This window comes from Sus scrofa, chromosome 1, assembly GCF_000003025.6.
Source record: "Sus scrofa isolate TJ Tabasco breed Duroc chromosome 1, Sscrofa11.1, whole genome shotgun sequence".
NCBI classification, from domain to species: domain Eukaryota; kingdom Metazoa; phylum Chordata; class Mammalia; order Artiodactyla; family Suidae; genus Sus; species Sus scrofa.
Genome location: NC_010443.5, coordinates 126,120,557 through 126,142,761, shown reverse-complemented (window position 1 = coordinate 126,142,761; position 22,205 = coordinate 126,120,557). Strand labels below are relative to the sequence as shown.

Sequence of the window (22,205 nt, the reverse complement as noted above, 5' to 3'; positions counted from 1 at the left end):
ATGCCTGGATGGATTTAAAAACAAAACCCAACTACATGCCACTTTAGGAGACATACCTCAGCTCTAAGGACAAACATAAGCTAAAAATGAAGGAATGGCAGAGGACACTTCAAGCAAATGGCAGCCAAAAGAAAGTGGATATTGGAGTTCCCTGGTGGCACAGCAGGTTAAGGATCTGGTATTGTTACTGCTGTGGCTTGGGTCACTGCTGTGGTGTGGGTTCAATCCCTGGCCCAGGAAAGTCTGCATGCTACAGATAAGGCCAAAAAAAAAAAAAAAAAAGTGGGTCTAGCCATACACATATAAGACAAAATAGACTTTAAGCCAAAAAAGCTAACAAGTGACAAAAATAGTGTATAATGATACAGGGGACATTCATCAAGAAGACATAACATAGGAGTGCCAAAATACATAAAATAATTATTTACAGACCTAAAGGGAGAAATTGACAGCTACGCAATAACAGTAAAGGACTTTAACATCCACTTATGTCAATGGATAGATCATCCAGATAGAAAGTCAACCAGGCAATAGTGGACTTAAATGACACATTAGATGAGTTGTATTTGATTTGTACAGAACATTCCATCCGAATGCAACAGTACACATGAAACTTTATCAAGGATAGGCCATATGCTGGAACACAAAACAAGTCTCAATGAATTTAAGAAGATTGAAATCATACTAAGCATCTTTTATGATTGCAATGATATGAAACTAGAGATCGGTGACAAGAAGAAACCTGGAAAATCACAAATATGTGGAGACTGAACAACATGCTATTGAACAATGATTGGTTAAAGCAATCAAAGGAGAAAACAAGAATTACTTGAAGACAAATGAAGATGCAACATACCAAAATCTGAGGGATACAGCAAAAGTACTAAGAGGGAAGCTTTTTTGTTTTGTTTTGTTTTAGGGCTCAAGAAAAGTCTCAAATAAGCATTCTAACCTTAAACCTAAAGGATCTAGAGAAATAACAAATGAAACCCAAAGTTAGTGGAAGGAAAGAAAGTTTAGACCAAAATAAATGAAGTAGAGACTAAAAAGATAATAGAAAAGAAAAGTGGAACTAAGAGGTGATTCTTTGAAAAGATAAGATTGACAAATCTTTAGCCAGACATACTAAGAAACAAGAGCATAGGTTCTGATAAATAAAACAAGAAACTAAAAGGAAGAAATAACAATGGATACCACAGAAATACAAAGGATTATAAGAGAATATGATAAACATCTATATGCTAGCAAATTGGACAACCTAGAAGAAATGGACAAATTCTTAGAATCATGCAATGTTCCAAGACTGAAGCATGAAGAAACAGAAAATCGGAATAGACCAGTAGTCAGTCTCTAGTACAGAGACTGAAACAGTAATCAGAGAGCTCTGTCAAAATAAAAGTAGGGGAGTTCCCGTCATGGCTTAGTGGAAATAAATCTGACTAGCATCCATGAGGACACAGGTTTGATTCCTGGCCTTGCTCAGTGGGTTAAGGATTCAGTGTTGCCATGAACTGTGGTTTAGGTCTCAGACTATGGCTTGGATCTGGTTTTGCTGTGGCTATGGTGTATACTAGCAGCTGCAGCTCTGATTTGACCCCTAGCCTGGGAACCTTCATATGCCATGGGTGCGGCCCTAAAGAGACAAAAAACATAAAAATAGAAAAATAAAAAAATAAAAGTATGGGACCAGAGGACATCACAAGGGAATTCTACCAAACATTTAAAGATTAAGTCTTCTCAAGCTATTCTAAAAAATTGAAGAGGAGGAAATGCTTTCTAACTCATTTTATAAGGCCACTATTACCCTGACACCAAAACCATACAGACATGACCCAAAACAATAAAATAACAGGCCAGTATATCTGATGAAAATAGATGAAAAAATCCTCAGTAAAATATTAGCAAACTGGACACAACAATATATTAAAAGGATTTACATCATGATAAAGGAAAATTTATTCCAGGGATGCAAGTATGGTTTGACATCTGCAAATCAATGAATGTGATACACCATATTAACAAAATGAAGGCTAAAAGCCATATAATCATCTCAGTAGATGTAGAAAAAGCATCTGATGATATTTAACACTCATTTATGATAAAAACTCTCAATAAAGTGGGTACAGAAGGAATGTACCTCAATGTAATAAAGACCATATATGACAAACTCACAACTAATCTCATACTAAATGGTGAAACACTGAAAACTATCCTTCTAAAATCAGGACTAAGACAAGGATGTCCACTCTTGCCACCCTCATTTAACAGGGTATTGGAAATCCTAGCCAGAGAAATTAGGCAAGAAAAAGAAATAAAAGGAATCCAAATTGGGAAGGAAGATGTAAAACTGTCACTATTTGCAGATGATATGATTTTATGTGTAGAAAACTCTGAAAATCCCCCCAAAAGCTATTAAAAGTAAGAAATACAGTTAAGTTGCAGGATACAGTATCAACATATAAAAATCTGTTGTTATTTCTATTTGCTAACAATGAGCTAGCAGAAAGAGAAATTAATAATCCCATTTACAATTGCAACAAAAAGAATAAAATACCTAGGAATAAATTTAACCAAGGAGGTAAAACAATAAACGCTATAAGATGTTGCTGAAAAAAATTGAAGACATAAATAAATGGAAAGATATTCCATGCTCATGGATTGCAACAACTAACATTGTTAAAATGTCCATATTACTAAAACAATCTACAGATTCAATGCAATCCCCATCAAAATCCTAAAGACACTTTTCACAGAAGTAGAATAAAAAAATTCTAAAATTTACATGGAACTGCAAAAGACTTTGAAAGGCCAAATAAATCCTAAGGAAAAAAGAAAACAGCTGGAGGTATCACACTCCCTGATTTCAAACTATGCTACAAAGCCATAGTAAGCAAAACAGCATATTGGCAGAAAAAAACAGATATATAGATCAGTAGAACAGAATTGAAAGCCCAGGAATAAACTCACACCTATGAGTTATATGGACAATTAACATATAACAAAAGAGCAAAGAACATACAATGGACAAAGGATAGTCTCTTCAACAAATGGTGTTAGGAAAACTGGACAGCAACATGCAAAAAACAAAAACAAAAAATAAAAAACAAAAGTAGACTTCAGTCTCACACCATACACAAAAATCAGCTCAAAATAAAGACTTGAATGTAAGACCTTAAACCATAAAACTCATAGAAGAAAACATAGGCAGTATGCTCTTTGATATCGTCTTAGTAGTATCTTTCTAAATATGTTTCCTCAGGCAAGGGAAACAAAGCCAAAAATAAATAAATGGGACTTAGTCAAACTAAAAAGCTTCTGCACAGCAAAGGAAATATTAACAAAATGAAAAGACAAGCTACCAAATGGGAAGAGATATTTGCAAATAATATGATCTTTGAAGGGTTAATATCCAAAATATACAAAGAACTCATACAACCTGACAACAACAACAAAAAACCTGATTGAAAAATGGACAGGGAGAGTTCCCACTGTGGCTCAGTGGTTAACGAATCAGACTAGGAACCATGAGGTTGCGAGTTCGATCCCTGGTCTTGCTCAGTGGATTAAGAATCCGGCATTGCCATGAGCTGTGGTGTAGGTTGCAGATGCAGCTGGGATCCTGTGTTGCTGTGGCTGTGGCTTAGGCCGGCGGCTACAGCTCCAATTAGACCCCCTAGCCCAGGAACCTCCATATGCCAGGGGTGCGGCTCTAGAAAAGATGGAAAAAAAAAAATGGACAGAGGATCTGAAGAGATGGTTTTTCCCATTAAGCCAACAGGCACATAAAAAATGTTAAACATTCCAAATTATTAGGAAAATGCAAATTAAACCACAATGTTTGGTTAGCTCATACCTATAAGAGGGCTAATGTCAAAAGGGCTAGAAATAAGTATTGACAAGGATGTGGAGAAAAGGGAACCCTTTTGTTGGTGGGAATGTAAATTGGTATAGTCCAACGGAAAACAGTATGGAGATTCCTCAAAAAATTAAGAATAGGACAATATGATCCAGTTATCCCACTTCTGGGTATTTATTCAAAGAATAGGAAAATATTAATTTGAAGATACTTGCACTCCTAAGTTCATTATGGCATTGTTTACAATAGCCAAGATTTGGAAACAGCCTAAAGCATGCCCATCAATGGATGAATGGATAAAGATGTGGGATACATATATATATGTGTGTGTATATTCATTACATATATAGTATGTATGTGTATATATATATATGTATATATATATACACGAAATACTACTCAGACATAAAAAAGGATGAAACCTTGCCATTTGTGACAACATGGATGGATCTTGACGGTATTATGCTAAGTGCATTAATTCAGATGGAGGAAGACAAATACTGTATGACTTCACTTGTATGTGGGATATAAAACGCAAACAAAATAATCAAACAAATTAAACAAAAACACTGAAGTGCAGAGAAAAGAATAGTGGTTACCAGAGGGGAGCGGGGGAGGGGAAGGATGAAATGAGTAAAGGGGATCAACTGTAGGGTGAGGGATGGAAATTAAGTATTTGCTTGTAAGCATGCTGTAGGGTATAAAGAAGTAGAAATGGAATATAAAATGTTATAAACCAAAGTTACTTCAATAAAAAATAAACCTGAAAAAAAAAAAAAAAAAAAAGAAAGCAAGCAAGCCAGGGGGAGGAGCTCAGAAATTGTTAACAACTTTATTAGGTTGCTTTCCTGAGGCAACCGTCTCTTTGTGGTTACCTCAATAATTTTTGGTTTGCTAGTGTTCCTCTTTAAAAAGAAAAAAAAAAAGTATAGAAAAAAGTTGACTGAAACAAAAAATTCAAAAAACTAGTTCTTCAAAAATTGCAAAATGAAATAAATGTAAAACAAATGTAAGTAGTTATATTTTCAGGGGACTTTTTAAAGGAAAGTTTGTAACTCACATCTAAAGTTATTAAAGCTTAAAATTGCAGCAAGACTTCTGGACACCCAATGCATGCTATGAAAATGTTCTCTAGATCTGATGTGGTGGAAAACCACTCACCTACACTTCTCACCTACTTAGAGCAGCCAGTTGAAAACATCTAGCATGAAAGTATGATTGAACATGGTTTGGAGGCGAGCGGGTGAAAGCCAGCTGACCTTAGCCTCCACCCCTGAGGGAAAAGCGCTGCTCCAACGCTTAATAAGGTGAAGTTTTGGGGCTTCTCTGAGCCTCGGTTGCCTTAGCTGAGAAATGTGCATGGGAACAGCTGTCTCTCTGGACAATGTTTGGAACCAGATGAGAAGCACAGGGCCCACTGGAGGACCAGAAGACGCCAACCGCCGGGCCTCTGCCCACAGCCCCGCCTTCACCTTTGTCCCTCCCAGTTACGCAACAGAGTAGGCACCCAGATGGGGGAGAGCGATAGGTGCCCTCCGTGCCCACTCTGTGCCTAGGGCGCCCAGCCACACTCCAGGGTGCGCTGGGGGTAGGGGCGAGTCTGCCTCGCCGGCGGAGCCCCGGCCCGCTGGACCCACGTCCCTGGCTGTCCCCCGTGCGTGCTCATAAGCCTGGGTGCAGTCTGAACTTGGCCTTGGTGCTGGGACTGCGGCGCCGGGCGGGGCGCTGGCGGGACCTTTCCGGAACTTTCTGGGGGGTCGGGGCGGGGTGGGGCTCGCTCTCCCCGCCTCCAGCCTCCGCCCGGGGAGCGGGTGGTGCCCCAGCTGAGGCTGCAAGCCCCAGCGGGGAGCGGCAGGTTTTGCTGCGCCAACACTGTGGCCGGAGGCTCTGCGCGCCTTTGGGTAAGAGGCATACCCCTCGGCCGATCTCAGGCCCGTAGGGGAGGGGGACCAGGCGGGGACAGAGATCGCTCTGAGGCCGGTTGTTTATCTAGATATGTCCAAGCAGCTGGGACTGTTCCATCCCTCTTTACACTTTTCTTGCCCACACAGCATTCACAGCTCTTGCCGCCCTTGTTGGAACCTGGGTCTTGGGACCCCTTCCCAGTGTCAGGCCTCGGGGTCGCTGAGAGACCGGACCTGTGAGGAGCGATTAAATACTGAAGTTATCTGTTGGCTTGTGTATGGGGATTTTTTGCTAGAGTGTGTGGGAATTTCTGGCACCTTTCACCTGTTGACTGTGTTCTTAAGCATGTTTCCTGGGTCGCAAGTGAGCGCTCAGCCCCAGTGGGGTGGGAGGTGACGTCTGCTCCTTTGCCCATAGTGGGGCACGTTTCTCCAATGCCAGAGCTCAAGGGACCGAGGAGCGCTGGAGGAGGCAGCTTCAGCTGCTGCTGGAAGCAACAGAGGAGAGCATTTAGGGCCGTGCCCAACAGGAATTGGTGGAAAGAGTCCTCTGGTCCTTTCCTTTCCCATTCGTTTCTCTCTTTTAATTATAAAAATCCCAAACTAGCTTCATACTCAAAGACACAGTGAGCAGAGCCTCCGGGTTTGCCTGTACGGCCCATTGCTGTAATGTAGGTTTCTGACCAATTTTTGTGTCTTGTATCCCTTGGACAGTTCGGGGAAGACTAAGGACCCTTTCTCAGGGCAATATTCTTAAAGGTAAAAAAACAAAAGGCAAAGTATTATCAAGGAAACCAGTTCCAAAAAACTTGTCACAATATTAAAAGAATTTATGATATTTATGATATGTTCTTAAAAAAAAAAACAAAACGAATGCATTAAATAACAAGATCCGGCAGTGGATCTAATAGCTACTGAAATTTCGAAGTCATAATGAACATAAGATTTCAAGATTTAGAAAATCCTTGTAATATAAGAATATGTCTGTGATTTCTCTTTGTGAAAAAGTGGTGGGCACAGTCAGTATTCCTGGGGTTGTCGCCTGTATATGTAATTGAAGAAAGTGCTAAATTTCAGTTAGAGATTAATGAAAATAAAGATGTGAATTTTTATTTTCCACCCAAGTTCATGGTTAAGTGGAAAGGGTAGTGCACAGGAAGTCAGGTCACATGGCTTCTGGTCTTGACACTTCCATTGACTAGCAGCATGAGCTTGTCTTTTGGACTTATTTCCACCTTGACTTCTTCATTGTACAGTAGAGATAATCATGACTTCCTACTTATTTAAGGTGTCCAGCACTGCATCTGCTACAGAGAGGGTGAAATAAATCCCATTTATTAGAACTTGTTTTTCTCTCTTCCTAGACCCCAAGTTTATAGCCATCACCATTGTGTCTCCATTCTTGGTAGATGGAATGTACTCAATAAATACTTTTTGAATGAATAAGTGTATTGGAGAGGATTGCTTGAAAGTACATCTAAAAAAAACCTCCCAAATTCATCCAGGAGACAGCTGGTCGTTTGCAAAATGACTCTGCTTAAAATTTGGGCTTCTTTTTCCTACTGGCCGAACAATGTATAAACACATCTGGAGTTGGAGTGCTTGAAATATCAGTCAGGGCCTGTGGGTCTGTGTGTGTGTGTGTGTGTGTGTGTGTGTATTTGTGTGGAGGGTCTGTGTGGCTGGTGTTCTGCCAGAGAAAATGAAACTGAGTGTTGATGGCAAATTAGAATTCCTTTGGAGAACAGTTTCTCCTCCATCTTGCCTGAGTCTGGGCTTGCTAATCTGATGTGATGTAACACAGGAAATGTCTTACAGGGAGTGGAGACAGACTCATGATGAGGCAGTTCTGGGGACAGATGCATGTTACTCTTTCCTCTTTTCTTTTCACCTTTCCCTGCCTGCCCCACTACCTACTACATAACTCCTCTCTGACCCTGAATATTTGGTAAACAGGAGCAGTAGGTGCAAACTGCTAGAAGCTGCCCAGACTAGACCTGAAGCCAGCTGGTTGCTTCTTCATTCCCAGCCTTAAAAGTCTACATAATCCAACAAACATGGATGGTGATAGGAAGAAGAAAAGTAGATCCAGCCAGCTATCCCTGTGATTTACTTTCTACCTTGGGGCAGAAAGATGAGAGAGAACTTTGTAAAGAATGGTTAAGTTTAGAGCACATTGCTTGGAGTTCCCATCGTGGCTCAGTGGTTAAGGAATCCAACTAGGAACGATGAGGTTGTGGGTTTGGTCTCTGGCCTCAGTCAGTGGGTTAAGGATCCGGCGTTTCCATGAGCTGTGGTGTAGGCTGCAGATGCGGCTCGAATCTGGCATTGCTGTGGCTCTGGCATAGGCCAGCGGCTACAGGTCTGATATGAACCCCAGCCTGGGAACCTCCATATGCTGCGGGTGTGGCCCTAGAAAAGGCAAAAAGACAAAAAAAAAAAAAAAATAGAGCACATTGCCTGTAACTTTGGGAAAAGCAAATACCAGTGTTATGTACTGAATTGTGTCCCTTCAAAATTCAGATGTTGAAGCCCTAACCCCCAGTACCTCGGAATCTGTTTGGAGACAGGGCCTTTAAAATGAGATCATGAGGGTGGGGCCCTAATCCATCATGAGTAGTGTCCTTGTAAGAAGAGGAAAAGACACTAGTGGTGTGGGAGAGGCAAGACTATATGAGGGCACTAGGAGGTCCAAGCCTAGGAGAGAGGCCTCTGGAGAAACCACACGTACTGACACCTTGATCTTGGACTTCTAGCCTCTCGAACAATGAGAAATAACTTTCTATTGTTTGAGCTACCCAGTTCATGGTAGTTTGTTATGGCAGCCTGAGCAGAGTAATACATAAGCTGAGGAAATTTATTTATTTACTTATTTTAATTTTTTTTCTTTTATTTTCCCACTGTACAGCAAGGGGATCAAGTTATCCTTACATGTATACATTTTTCCCCCCACCCTTTGTTCTGTTGCAACATGAATATCTAGACATAGTTCTCAAAGCTGAGGAAATTTAGATTGAGTGTGAGCTCTTCATTCTCTTTCTTCCTTTGTTGCACTGACCTTCAAGGTCATGCATTCCAGATAATGTTGCTAAAAGATGGAGGAGAAAGGCCCAATTCAAATATGTTTTCTTGTGCCAAGCCACTGATATTCCTGGTTCCATTTTTGCTATAGGACAACCTCATGTTAATCAGGCAGGCTCATTCAACCTGGATGTTGGCTTTTACAAACAAAAGCTAAGCACAGGACCCTTTGGTTCTGCTGCTCCATGGGATGACCCCTCCTTGATGCAGTGGATGCTTCAAGTCTGGATACATGAGTGGGGCTGACTCACAGAGTAACTGAGAATATCAAGGTGAAAAGAGAGAGTTAATACATCAAATATGATACTGCTATAATTACCTAGGCCCAAAGTTACCTTGATCTTGAACTTTCAGCCTCCAGAACTGGGAGAAAATGCATTTGTGTTGTTTGGCCCATCCAGTCTGTGATATTTTTTTACGGCAGCTCTAGCAAGTTAATACTGGGGCACTGTATTCTAAATCATGATCCTAACACTTCCATTGCTGTCTCTCACCTCACCCACCAAGGAGATTCTTATACTCTCTTTGTACAGACAGCCTGCATTTTTGCTTGGATCCTGTCTGAGGTCATTAAGGCCTTCTTTACCTTCATGATCTTGACTGTTAGGAGAAACAGAACAGTGACCAGGGTAGCTGCTGTGCCTTATACAGAGCGGGTGCTTTATAAATGCATAGTGGGTGATGGGAAGATGTTGTTGGTCATCATCCTTAAGCACCATGGGGCGATTCCTTTCTAATCAAATGAATTTCCAAGATTTGACCCTAGTCCTTCCCTCAGGGAGCTTTCATTCTGTATAGCTGGGAATGGGCAGCCCCAGCCCCATACACAGTAATGGAGAGGAAATATCTGCATCTTTATTCTGGGACCAGTTCCTGACTTCTGGAAGGGAAGAGGGCCTCAGTGGTGGGGCCTATGGTGATTTCACTCTAGACACTTTCATTTTCCCTTGGCAGTTTGCTCTAAGGAAAATGATGTATTTTAACAACCACCTTGTTTACAGGATAGATTGTGAGTGCATCCCAAGGAGCTTTCTGTGAGCATGAAATGGTGCTTGAGGTGGGTGAGGGGCTATCTAGATTTTCATCATTGTGAGCCTTTCAAGGTCTAGGTGATCAAACCAAAGCCTGTCTTGAGTCATAGAGCAGGAGGGGCCTTTAAAGTCGACTAGACACATCCACTTATTTTACACTCATGAAAATAGGCTCAAAGTGGTTGTGACTTGACCATGGCTCCACAATGTCTACTTTCTCACGTAAAAAATGGGAATAGTAAAACCAACCTCTCAGCTTGTAAGAAATTATGTAAAGTTCATAGTCCAGTGCCTGTCAAATAGCAAACTTTCAACAGTTGTTTTCCGATTTTTTAAAAATTATGTCTGAGGTAGTGCACAGTATTTGCCCAATGAATCATGGTCAGTAATGGTCCAGGTGTTGGACCTGGGGGAAGGGAAGGGTTTCCATTCTGATTATGTTCTATGCCTGGTTACAAACCCTTGTCATTTGCTGCAGTATTTCAGAGTTCCAGTCAGTCTAAGGAATTAGTAGAGTAAGGATTCCCATTCAGGTATCTGCTTGTGAACCTCTTCAGGTATCTGCTTGTGAACCTCTTTTTCCCTTTCTCCCTTGAAATCCCCCTGTGATTTCAAGGATCACAGAGTTTTAGAAAAGGAAGAGACTTTTGAAGCTATTCTATCCAGTCCTTTATCCCATTGGTGACGAAAGCATGACCCAGAATAGTTAAGGATGAGCCCTCTGGCTCTACCTGGAATGAGGACCTGGATCTCCTGACAGCTGACGTGTCCTCAGACAAGGCTTCTGCAGGAATGGGGACTGTTTTAGTTAGACATAGGAAAGACATGAGCTTAAGGAACGTGGTATGCATGTCACCATACCTACCTCTCATTCTGTCCTAAGCATTAAAGGATTGATCTTCAGTCATGTTCAGGCAACAGTTATAGTTTGTAATTAAAAGAGTCTCTTCTCACTGTGTTCAGACCTCACATGCTGGACTCCAGGCAACAATAGGCTTGACAGATTGGCCAGTCCTCAGAGTGAAACTTCGATCCTCGGAGTCTTCTTGTTGGTAATACTCTGAGTGGGAATCCCAGCACTCCTGAGGCTGATGAGTAATTTTAATTTGATCATTGAATGGCTGTGGGAGACCATTGCATGAGCTAGATCCTTGCTGTGTGCCTGGAAGGAAATTAATTCCACATTAGGCCTCCCTCTCCAGTGTGTCTTGTTCTACACTCTTGGGATGGACACACATAGGCTTGTGTGGTCATTAAAAAGAAACCTTCAGGGAGGGAGTTCCTGTTGTGGTGCAGCGGAAACGAATCCCACTAGTATCCAAGAGGATGTGGATTTGATCCCTGGCCTTGCTCAGTGGGTTGGGGAATCTGGCGTTGCCATAGCTGTGGTGTAGGTCACAGATGCAGCTTGGATCCCGAGTTGCTGTGGCTGTGGTGTAGGCCAGATGCTGTCACTCCAATTTGACCCCTAGCCTGGGAACTTCCATGTGCCACAGGTGCAGCCCTAAAAAGCAAAAAAAAAAAGCAAAAAACAAAACAACTTTAGGAAGTTACTGTTGTGGCTTAGCAGGTTGAGAATCCAAGTAGTATCCATGAAGATGTGGGTTTGATCCCTGGCCTTACTCAGTGGGTTAAGGATCTGGTGTTGCCGTGAGCTGTGGTGTAGGTTGCAGACACGGCTTGAATCTGGTGTTGCTATGGCTTCGGCATAGGCTGGCAGCTGCAGCTCCAATTCTACCCCTAGCCCGGGAACTTCACATACTGAGGGAGTAGCCCTAAAAAGCGGAAAAAAAAAAAAAAAAAAAAAAAAAGGAAAAAGAAATCTTCAGTATACTTGACAAGAGACCAACTGTGATGGGTTGAAGGAGAGCTAAATTGTGATGATCTGCACACTGAAACTTGCGTGGTCAACCTCTCACTGGCTAAAGCAAATGGAGACACAAGGCGTTTCCTCCTATAAACTCAATCAAAATCTTTCACTTTCAATTGAATAATCCAATTGATTGGCTTATTTTTTTCCTTTTCTGGAGCCCTAATGTGAGATAATTCTCCTTATGTAAATAGAATTTTTATTATCTGCTTAGCAAATGCACGGTTTGGTCCCTCCTTGTTATAAGGCTTTCTGATCGTAAAAAGAGGATAGACTAGGGAAACTTGTAGGAAATTTCTCAGCAGCAAAGGGAGCCACTGTTTGATTGCCACGTCCTCATTAGTAAGTCTTAATTAGTAATTCTTATTTATTTATTTATTTTTTTGTCTTTCTGTCTTTTTAGGGCCACACCCGAGGCATATGGAGGTTCCCAGGCTAGGGGTCTAATCAGAGCTTAACCACTGGCCTACACCACAGCCACAGCAACGTTGGATCTGAGCCACATCTTCGACCTACACCACAGCTCACAGCAATGCTGGATCCTTAACCCACTGAGAGAGGCCAGGGGTCCAACCTTCATCCTCATGGATGCTAGTAAGGTTCATTAACCACTGAGCCATGATGGGAACTCCTCTTTTTTATTTTTTAAATTTTTGTTTTTTTTTTTTTTTTGCTTTTTAGGGCTGCCACATATGGAGCATCCCAGGTTAGGGGTTGAATCAGAGCTACAGCTGCCAGCCTACGCCACAGCCACAGCAACATAGGATCCAGGTTGTGTCTGCGACCTACACCTTAGCTCATGGCAACTGCCGGATCCTTAACCCACTGAGCGAGGCCAGAGATCAAAACCACAACCTCATGGTTCTTAGTGGGATTCATTTCTGGTGTGCCACAATGGGAACTCCAATCAGTAATTCTTTAAATTTTTTTTTAAGTTATAGCTGATTTATTATGTTCTGTCAATTTCTGCTGTATAGCAAAGTGACCCAGTCATATACATTCTTTTTCTTATATTATCTTCAATCATGTTCTATCACAGTTAATCAGTAATTCTTTAAAGAAGTGCTTCCAGTGTTCTCCTAAAGAGTTAGGGAACTAAAGAGCCCCAATGTGGCTCTAAACCCTGAATCGTCAGGGAGCTGTATGGGGTTGTTTTTGTCTCCTGAATAATTTACCCTGGCCCATTCCCAGAGTGCTAGCTTCACAGTTTAAGTGTTTAAACAAATATTGGCTATTATAACAGCTCTGAAGGTAGAGTTCTAACATGGCCCTGCAGGCCTAAATGGAGATTGCTTCATTTTCTTTGTTAACACAGTAGTAATCCAGTTCCTGAATACAACAGGCGCTACCATTACTCCGGGGAGGTGAGCCAAGAGGAAGGGCGCTGCCTGCCTAATCCCTTGGTGGACCCTGCCCATTCCATTCTCAGGGGGTGTGGTTTCCTTTTCTCTCTGGCAGCTTTGGATCTTTACTGCACTTGGAGTAATTCTGTCTGGTTGCTTACATATGCTCTTCAGTGGAGTCACCTGGACAGGGCCCCAGTTCACATTCTTCCTTCTTTCTCCCCCATGGCTAATCTGTCACAAAATTTCCTTTGGCATATGTTTTGCATCCACACTTTCATTTCTGTTCTCATGTCTGTTCCAAGCATTTGCTGGTGCTTGAATTTCTGAAACAGCCACTTCACACATCTTTATGCTCCTGGTCTTTCTTGTAACTCAAGACAGACGACTCTTACTCATCCCAGGCTCCCCAGTCCCAGTTTAGGACAATTCCCGGCACAGAGTAAACACTCAAAAATGCTGAACTCAACTGAATTGCTCTGATTCATCCTCTCCTCTCCCCCCAGGGGGTCCTCTTGAGCTTCACTAAGAACTTCCATAACCTTCAGCAGGAACTACGGCTCACAGGCCTCCAGAGCTGAGCAGGTAACAAATGAGGAGGCCGTGTGGTGCTGGGCGAGCTGGGACCTTGTGCACGGTCTGATGGGCAGTGACTGCTCAGCTCTGGCCGACTGTTGATATGGGAGAACGTGGGCTCAGTGTTGTCAGAGAGGCCAACAATTTGGAATTTTGGGAGTGAAATAGCCAAAGTTTTTAATGTTGACACTAATTCAGAATTAAGCAAGATATGTGATACTTCCTTGTTTCTGCCCACATAACTCCTCTCTCTTCTGCTGCCTGGGTTTCAACTTTGGCTCTTTTTTTTTTCCTCTGAGGGGCCCTTCCTACCTTTTATCCAGTCATTCTCTTTCCCCTACATCGGTTTTATCTGACTCTCTTTATTTGTATTTCTAATGCTAGCACCTAACCAAGCCTTATCACTCACACCTGGACCTCTGCACTCGTCTCCTGACTTCCAGAACTGATTTTGTCTCTCCTCCAATTTAATTTCCTCCCTGATACGTTTTCTCAAAGCTGCCCCCCTTCATTCTATCACCTCTCAAAACTTAGATTTGTCGATCTAAAGCCTCAGTTCCCTAGTGTGACCCCACCCTTTATTTTTGTCTTTTTGGGGCTGCACCTGTGGCATATGGAAGTTCCCAGGCTAGAGGTCGAATCAAAGCTGCAGCCCCTGGTCTACCCCACAGCCAGAGCAACACTGGATCCAGCACTGCATCTGTGATCTCATCTGCAGCTTGCGGCAACACCAGATCCTTAATCCACTGAGTGAGGCCAGGGATTGAACCACATCCTCATGGTGAACACTAGTCAGGTTCTTAACCCGATGAGCCACAACAGGAACTCTTTTTTTGCTTGGCCCTTTATAATTGGGCTGTGACATTCCTTTGTCATTTACTCCCCTCAGTATCTGTCAAATCCAGTTGGCCTTCCCACCTTATCAAAGTCTTGAGAAACAGTTGGCATGCTCAAATAGTGTTATTAAGAAGGGTTTGATGAAATAACTATTTACAAAGGTGTGGGCAGGGTTAAGGGGAACCAACAAGCCTGGTGAAGCAGTGGTATTGATTCAGGGCCTGAAGAAGCAAGCAGAGTGTGTGGTGACAAGAACTCTGAGTAAGAGCTGTTGCTAAGGGAGGGGCACCCCCAGGACCCAGGCGTCTGGCTGGAGGACTATAGCACTGCTGAGCTGAGGCTTGGCTCAAAGGGGTCTGGGTGATAAATATCCTAATGTCATTCTTTTTCCATCCTTTAATCTCCTGGTGCCTCCCATTGGTTTAATCCAACTGGAAGCCAGAGGACAAAGGCCAGTTGACACCACCTCACTGTTCAGCTCTTGGGGATTGAAGGAGGGCAGAGAAGGCTGGAGAGGGGTCTGGAGGGCAGTCACCATTTCTGATTCATTTACTTGTGCTACTCTCTTCCCTCAGTATTCTCCCCCCTCCCCTGCCCGCCCCTCCCCCCTCCCCATCGCATTTCCACTTGTCCAAATGCTGCCAGTCTTTTAACTCCTGCTCGGATTCTGTTTTATCAAGCTGTCATTGATTATTCCTTCTCTGCTTAAAACTCCCAGGGTGTTTTGCTCACATTGATTATATTGCTCCTTGCTTCTGCTAGTTAAGTCTTAAGAGCTGGAATATAAACCCAGATTTTTGGAAGCCAGCCCCAACTTTCCTTCTCTTAATCCAGAGATGACATAGGTGCTAGAAAATGCAGGTACCCCAATTTGAGGCAGCTATACCTGAGGTGGTAGCTAGAGAATGCTGCACTCTCAGTAGGCTGCAGAGGTTTTGTGCCTGTTGCCACCAACTGTTTAGACCCCAGAGATGATAAGGGGTGAGGGATCTCTCTGCATCCTCTTTTGCAAGAAAGAACCAATTCCATTCTTGAGGGCTCCACCCTCAGGACCTGATCACCTCCCAAAGACCCCACCTACTAATACCATAACCTTTGGAAGTTAGGATTTCAATCTATGGTTTGGGGAGGGGCATAAAATATTAAGATCATAGAATGACTTAGCAGATAGAAGGGTTTATTCGATACCTTTACATGTCAGATGTGTACACAGTGAATAAAGGTGGAACTTCATTCAAAAAGAAACCTATCAGGGTGGAGGAAAAGACAGAGCACTGGGACGCTTCTTTACTCAAGCTAGAAAAAGAAAGATGTGCACGCATCTCACTACCTTTAACATTCCAATATTTAAATTAGACCTTCTCACACTGAAAGAAACTTTCCCCTGGAATTTGGCTCACCTTATTCTTGGCTGTGTTAGCAATAGCTGGCATGGTCTGCTGTTCTTCCATTAGCACCTAAAGCGAATAGACTGGGAGTGGGACCAGAACTGGATGGGGAAATTTCTGTCCATCTGTACAGGTCCGTGTATGTAGTAGGTACCCAATAAAGACTTGTGGAAACATTTTTAGATGAAGTAGAATTGTGACTGTGCAGATTTCATGTAACTCTTGCTTTCCATGAAGATATACTCGCACATTTAGCACAGCTAAATGTAATTTAATCTGCATGCCTTCTGTGTGGGAAATAAATCTGTAAATAAAAATATAGCTCAGATGATGTTTTTTGAGCTCTTTTGGCTGCTGATCCATTCCTTAGTTAAATGGATGAAAGAGATGTGAAAACTTATCTTTTTTTTTTTGGCTTTTTGCCATTTTTAGGGCTGCTCCTGCGGCATATGGAGGTTCCCAGGCTAGGGGTCTAATCAGAGCTGTAGCCGCCGGCCTACACCAGAACCACAGCAGTGCAGGATCCTAGCCGCGTCTGCAACCTACACCACAGCTCATAGCAACGCTGGATCCTTAACCCACTGAGCAAGGCCAGGGATCGAACCCACAACCTCATGGTTCCTAGTTGGATTCGCTAACCACTGAGTCACGATGGGAACTCCAAACTTATCTTGTTGGAGAAGCCATCTCAAGTTTCAATACAAAGAGGTGATAGAGTGTGACGAAAGAAGGCCTGGAGCTATATTCTTTAGGAGTAATTATTGCATTAAAAAAATCATACTGGGAGTTCCCGTCGTGGCGCAGTGGTTAACGAATCCGACTAGGAACCATGAGTTTGCAGGTTCAGTCCCTGCCCTTGCTCAGTGGGTTGACGATCCGGCGTTGCCCTGAGCTGTGGTGTAGGTTGCAGACGCGACTCGGATCCAGTGTTGCTGTGGCTCTGGTGTGGGCTGGTGGCTGCAGCTCCGATTCGACCCCTAGCCATATGCTGTGGGAGCGCCCCAAGAAATAGCAAAAAGACAAAAAAAAAAAAAATCATACTGTAGCTATGCTATTTAGTTGCAAAGGTTGACCCACTCATTCACATAATTTTAACCTTAGACAGTAATATGTAATTAAATTGCTTTTTAGATGCCACCTGACAGTTCAGCGGATGTTTAAGGAAACGGTGCAGAGCAAAATTTGATAAATATGTAAAATCTTTGGTCTGGCTGCACAATGAATGTATTTTAACATAAGGGTATTTAAATGTACTTGGATTTGTTTTCAGTCAGATATGGTGAAGCCAACATCAGGACATTTCTGCCTTAAAGAAAGAAGTTTTGACTCCCAGTTCTCTAGGGACGGGAGGCATGGTACATCCTGTGGGGCCACATGGGGAAGCACCAGCATTGGTCAGGAGGTAGAAAAATTGAGGGGAAAACATGGGGCAAAACCTATAATGTGGATTTCGGGAGGAGGGGGAACAGGATGATGGGTTTGAGATTGGCTAATTTGAAAATTTTTAGTAGGCTCTGGTGTATAGAGGCTGCCCTGGTTGTCTGATGTCTGGCCCTGGGATGATTAGGGTAGAGGAATACTGCCTTCTGGAATGTTAAAGCCAGATAGAGGAAATGGTCTAGGTATGGGCTCTGGGTTGGTTGGTTTGCTTATCAAAGGTGTGCTCCCAGATGAGAGAGGTTTACTGTCTTCAGGAGTTAGCTATCTCTGGAAGGGACAGTCTCTTTAGGATGAACAAAGCCCCAGAAGGTCAAATCATCATAAAATACAGAAATTAAAAACATGCTTAATACAGTAGGATTCAAAATATCTCCAGGAAAGACTCATGTAGTGTCTTACCCAGTGCTGTTGAGAAGTGCCACTAATAGACCCACATACTTTGCTTGCATGTACTTCAGATTAAGATGAGAACTCATTAAGAAACCTTGGCATTTGGGGGACAGCTTTTGGCATTTTCTCTGCTATCTAATCATAGTACAATCTCCTTCCCAAGATTTTTCCAGATTTGGACATGCCCTTTTATAGGTTAAATCAGAGAGTATGATGGCTAATCCCATGTGTCAGTTTGACTGGGCCACAGGGTCCCAGACATTTGGTCAGACATTATTATGTGTGTATCTCTGAGGGTGTTTCTGGGGGAAATCAGTCAACTGAATGAAGCAGATTGCCCTCCCCAGTGTGGGTACGCCCATGCAGTCAGCTAAAGGTCTAAATAGAACAAAAAGGCTGACCCTCCCATGAATAAGAGAGAATCCTTCCTGTCTGGCAGTCCAGCATTGGTGTTCTCCTTTGCTCATACTGGAATGAAACATCAGCTCTACCAGGGTCCTTTTTTTTTTGTCAGGACCGCACCCATGGCATGTGGAAGTTCCCAGACTAGATGCTGAATTGAAGCTGCAGCTGCCAGCCTATATCACAGCCACAGCAACACTGGATCTGAGCCAATCCTTCAACCTTTACCACAGCTTGTGGGATCCTTAACCCATTGAGTGAAGCCAGGCACCGAACCCGTATCCTCACTGACATTATATCAGGTTCTTAAACCACTGAGCCACAACAGGAATTCCTCTTCCAGGGTGTTTAGCCTGCTGCTCCTTTGGACAGAAACTACAGCATTGGTTCTCATGGGTCTTCAGCTTGCTGATGCAGATTTTGGGACTTGTCACCCTCCACAGTGGTGTGAGCCATTTCCCAGGAGTATCCTTGGTATAACAGGGACAGTGCTTTAGTTTTCTCTCTTACTCCTTTCCATTGCCTCCAGTTAAATCCTGGTTTTGTCCTTTACTGGTTGTGTGGCCTTGAGGCTAAAGCCAATCTCCTGCAACCTCACTTTTTTCAGGTGGTCAAATGGAGATGCTACATCTACCTCAAGGGCTGAGCGCCGTGCTTGGCACACAGGATTCTGGGCTGGGACAGTCATGAGCCAGCTTTAGACTAGGGATTAGGATCTAGCTTCGGATTGTTAAACTGGCAAGGGCTGGGAGGGGCTTTGACAAAGCCCAGGACTGGTAGAGGGAGGGACAGGGCCAGTTCAGTGAGTTTCTGGGGTGGGCGGACACAGTGCCCTAGAGGAGTGCTGTAGGCACTAGAGGTGGATTTACCCAGAAGCAAATGAAATTTAAGCTTCAGGGCCTCTCTCCTGCACAGGTCTCTGTGGGTGCTGGAAGTTCCAGGAGCAGAGGCAGGAGATGTAGCCAGGTTATAACGAGGAAACATTTCTATGCTTGTATGTCTGATTCATTGCCTAAAAGAGACCTCAGAAGAGTCCTAAATCACCAAGGATCCAGACATTTATTGTGACTTATTTTCTCAGTCAAAATTAATATTAACTACTGTATCTGGTTTTTATAATTTTAGGGTCTTAAATTGTATAGGTTTCAGGGCCAGTAAATCCTGGATGCCTCTGCCTTGAGGGCTGCTCTTCTGGGAGCTGGCATGTGGGGCCACTTGGGGTTGCAGGACTCCTCTGCCTTGCCTGGCCCAGCAAAGAGGCCATCCTGAGGTCTGGAGCTGGGAGAAGGTCCAGATTGGGAGCTTCTCCACCTCTGAACTGCTAGCTCCTGCCTAATATGTGCATTGCGGCTCCAAAGAGCGTTCAGAAAAAGTTGCTGTTTACAGAAAGGGCTTACTGTAGCTTTGGCTCTGCTACAGATTTGAAAGGTCACCTCACCTCCTGGGAGCCTCGGTTTCCCCATTTGTGATTTTGTTTGTTTGTTTTGTTTTTTTGCTTTGCCAGTGGCATGTGGAAGTTCCTGGGCCAGGGATCAAACCCATACTACACCAGTGACCAGAGCTGATGCAGTGACGATACTGGATCCTTAACCCTGTGTGCCACAGAACTCCCAGTTTCCTCATTTGTAAAGTATTAGTGCCTCCCGTGTGGGCTCAGCTGTGGGCCCTGTGAATTGTAAGGCACCATGTATGTGGGAGGGGAAGTAGGACTAACTGTGTTGCTACTACTTGTATTTCTATTATATGCTATTATTTGAAATATGCTCAGACCTTAACCTTTCAGTGACTAAACAGTGAAGCTAATGGCCACCCTGACACACTGTTTTTTGACTTTTTTTTTTTGTTTTGCTCACTCATTTTAATTTTTTATTATGTAAGCTTTCCAGGATATGCAAAAATACACAGATTATCACAAGGAATGCTTATATTTATCCATAAGTTGGCTTCAGATTATTATCAACTCTGAAATAATGTCATTTGGAGCAACATGGATGGACCTAGAAATTATCATTCTAAGTGAAGTTAGACAAAAACACATATCGTAAGATATCACTTATAGTGCAGGTTTAAAAAACAGTACAAATGAACTTATTTACAGAACAGAAATAGACTCACAGACATAGAAACCAAACTTACGGTTACCAAAGAGGAAAGGCGGGGTGGGAGTTATACATTTGGAATTAGCAGTTACATACTACTATATATCAAATAGATAATCAACAAGGTCCTACTGTATAGCACAGGGAACTATATTCAATATCTTGTAATAACCTATCTGTAATGGAAAATAGTCTGAAAAATAATGTAACAATCACTTTACTGTACAATTGGAATACTGTAAATCAACTATACTTCAATAAAAAATATCAACTCATGGCCAATCTTGCATCATTTACGCTTTCACCTTTTCACCTCCTATAATAACTTCGAGCAAATTCCAAATAATTTCAACTGTAAGAATCTTAGTATGTATTTTTAAAATTTAAAATCTCTTAAAAATTGTCAGTATTATTATTCTATTCACCTATCTCCCCAAAACTTAGATTTGTTTTTTCCAATTTGCTTAGCAGGCTGAAAGTTACTTATTTTAATTCAATGAATTTTATATTTATAGTTGTACAGCCATTATCACAATCTAATCTTAAAACATTTCCATCCCAAACTACCAGTCTACCCCTCTCTTCCCCTCAACCTGTCCCTTTGGTAACTATCACTTTTTCAAAATCTGAGTCAGTTTCTGTTCTGCAAATAACTTCATTTACATCCTTTTTTTTTTTTTAAGGTTCCACATGTAAGTGATAGCATATGATGTTTGTCTTTTACTCTGTCACTAATTTTGCTTAGTATGGTAATTTCTAAGTCTATACATGCCACTATTTCCTTCTTTTTTATGGCTAAGTAACATTCCATTGTGTATATATACCACATTTTCTTTGTCCACTCCTCTGCTGATGGACATTTAGGTTGCTTCCATGTATTGGCTATTGTTTATAGTGCTGCAGTGAACATTGGGGTACATGTATCTTTTTGAGTCATGGTTGCCTCTGGATAGATTTCCAGGAGTGGGATTGCTGGATCATATGGTAATTCTATTTTTAGGTTTTTGAGGATCTCCATACTGTTTTCCATAGTGGTTACACCAATTTACATTCTCACTAACAGTGTAAGAGGGTTCCCTTTTCTTTGCACCCTCTCCAGCATTTATTATCTTTAGACTTTTTGATGATGGCCATTCTGGCTGGTGTAAGGTGGTAGGTACCTCATAGTAGTTTTGATTTGCATTTCTCTAATAATTAGTGATGTTGAACACCTTTTCATGTGTTTTTGACCATCTGTATGTCTTATTTGGAGAGTTGTCTCTTTAGATCTTCTGCCCATTTTTTGATTTCCTTTTTTTTCTTTTTTTTAGTATTGAACTGCAGAAGCTGTTTGTATATTTTGGAGATTAATCCCCTGTCAATCCATTTGCAAATATTTTCTCCCATTCAGTAGGTTGTCTTTTTGTTTTGTTTATGGTTTCCTTTGCTATGCAAAAACTTTTAAGTTTAATTAGGTCCCATTTGTTTATTTTTTTTTTATTGTCATTACTCTAGGAGGTGGATCTGAGAAGATATTGCTGAGGTTTATGTCAGAGTGTTTGGCCTATGTTTTCCTCTAAGAGTTTTATATTATCTGGTCTTACATTTAGGTCTTTAATCTGTTTTTGGTTTTATTTTTGTGTATGGTGTTAGAGAGTGTTCTAATTTCATTCTTTTACATGTAACTGTCCCGTTTTGCCAGCACTATTTATTGAAGGGACTGTCTCTTTTCCATGGTATATTCTTTCCTCCTTTGTCATAGATTAGTTGGCCATAGATGTGTGAATTTATTTATGGGCTTTTTGTCCTGTTCTGTTGATCTATACTTGGTTTTTTGTGCCATTACCATACTGTTTTGATGATTATAACTTTGTAGTATAGTCTGAATCCTGGGGTCTTGATTCCTTCAGCTCCATTTTTCTTTCTCAGGAATTCTTCAGGTAGCAAGCTAAATGCCACATGTTCCCTCCTACCTCACTCTTTGGGACCCAAGCTACTTTACACTTGAG

The 22,205-nt window shown here is 42.2% G+C and overlaps 1 protein-coding gene across 4 annotated transcripts in view; it reads left to right on the top strand.

Moving 5' to 3' along the window:
• Positions 5,355-22,205, top strand: part of SQOR (sulfide quinone oxidoreductase) — a 59,073-nt gene continuing 42,222 nt past the window's right edge. The window contains exon 1 of one of the 4 annotated variants that reach the window (XM_021091830.1): positions 5,355-5,757. The gene's annotated coding sequence lies outside the window, so the exon portion shown is untranslated. 4 annotated transcript variants of the gene reach the window in all.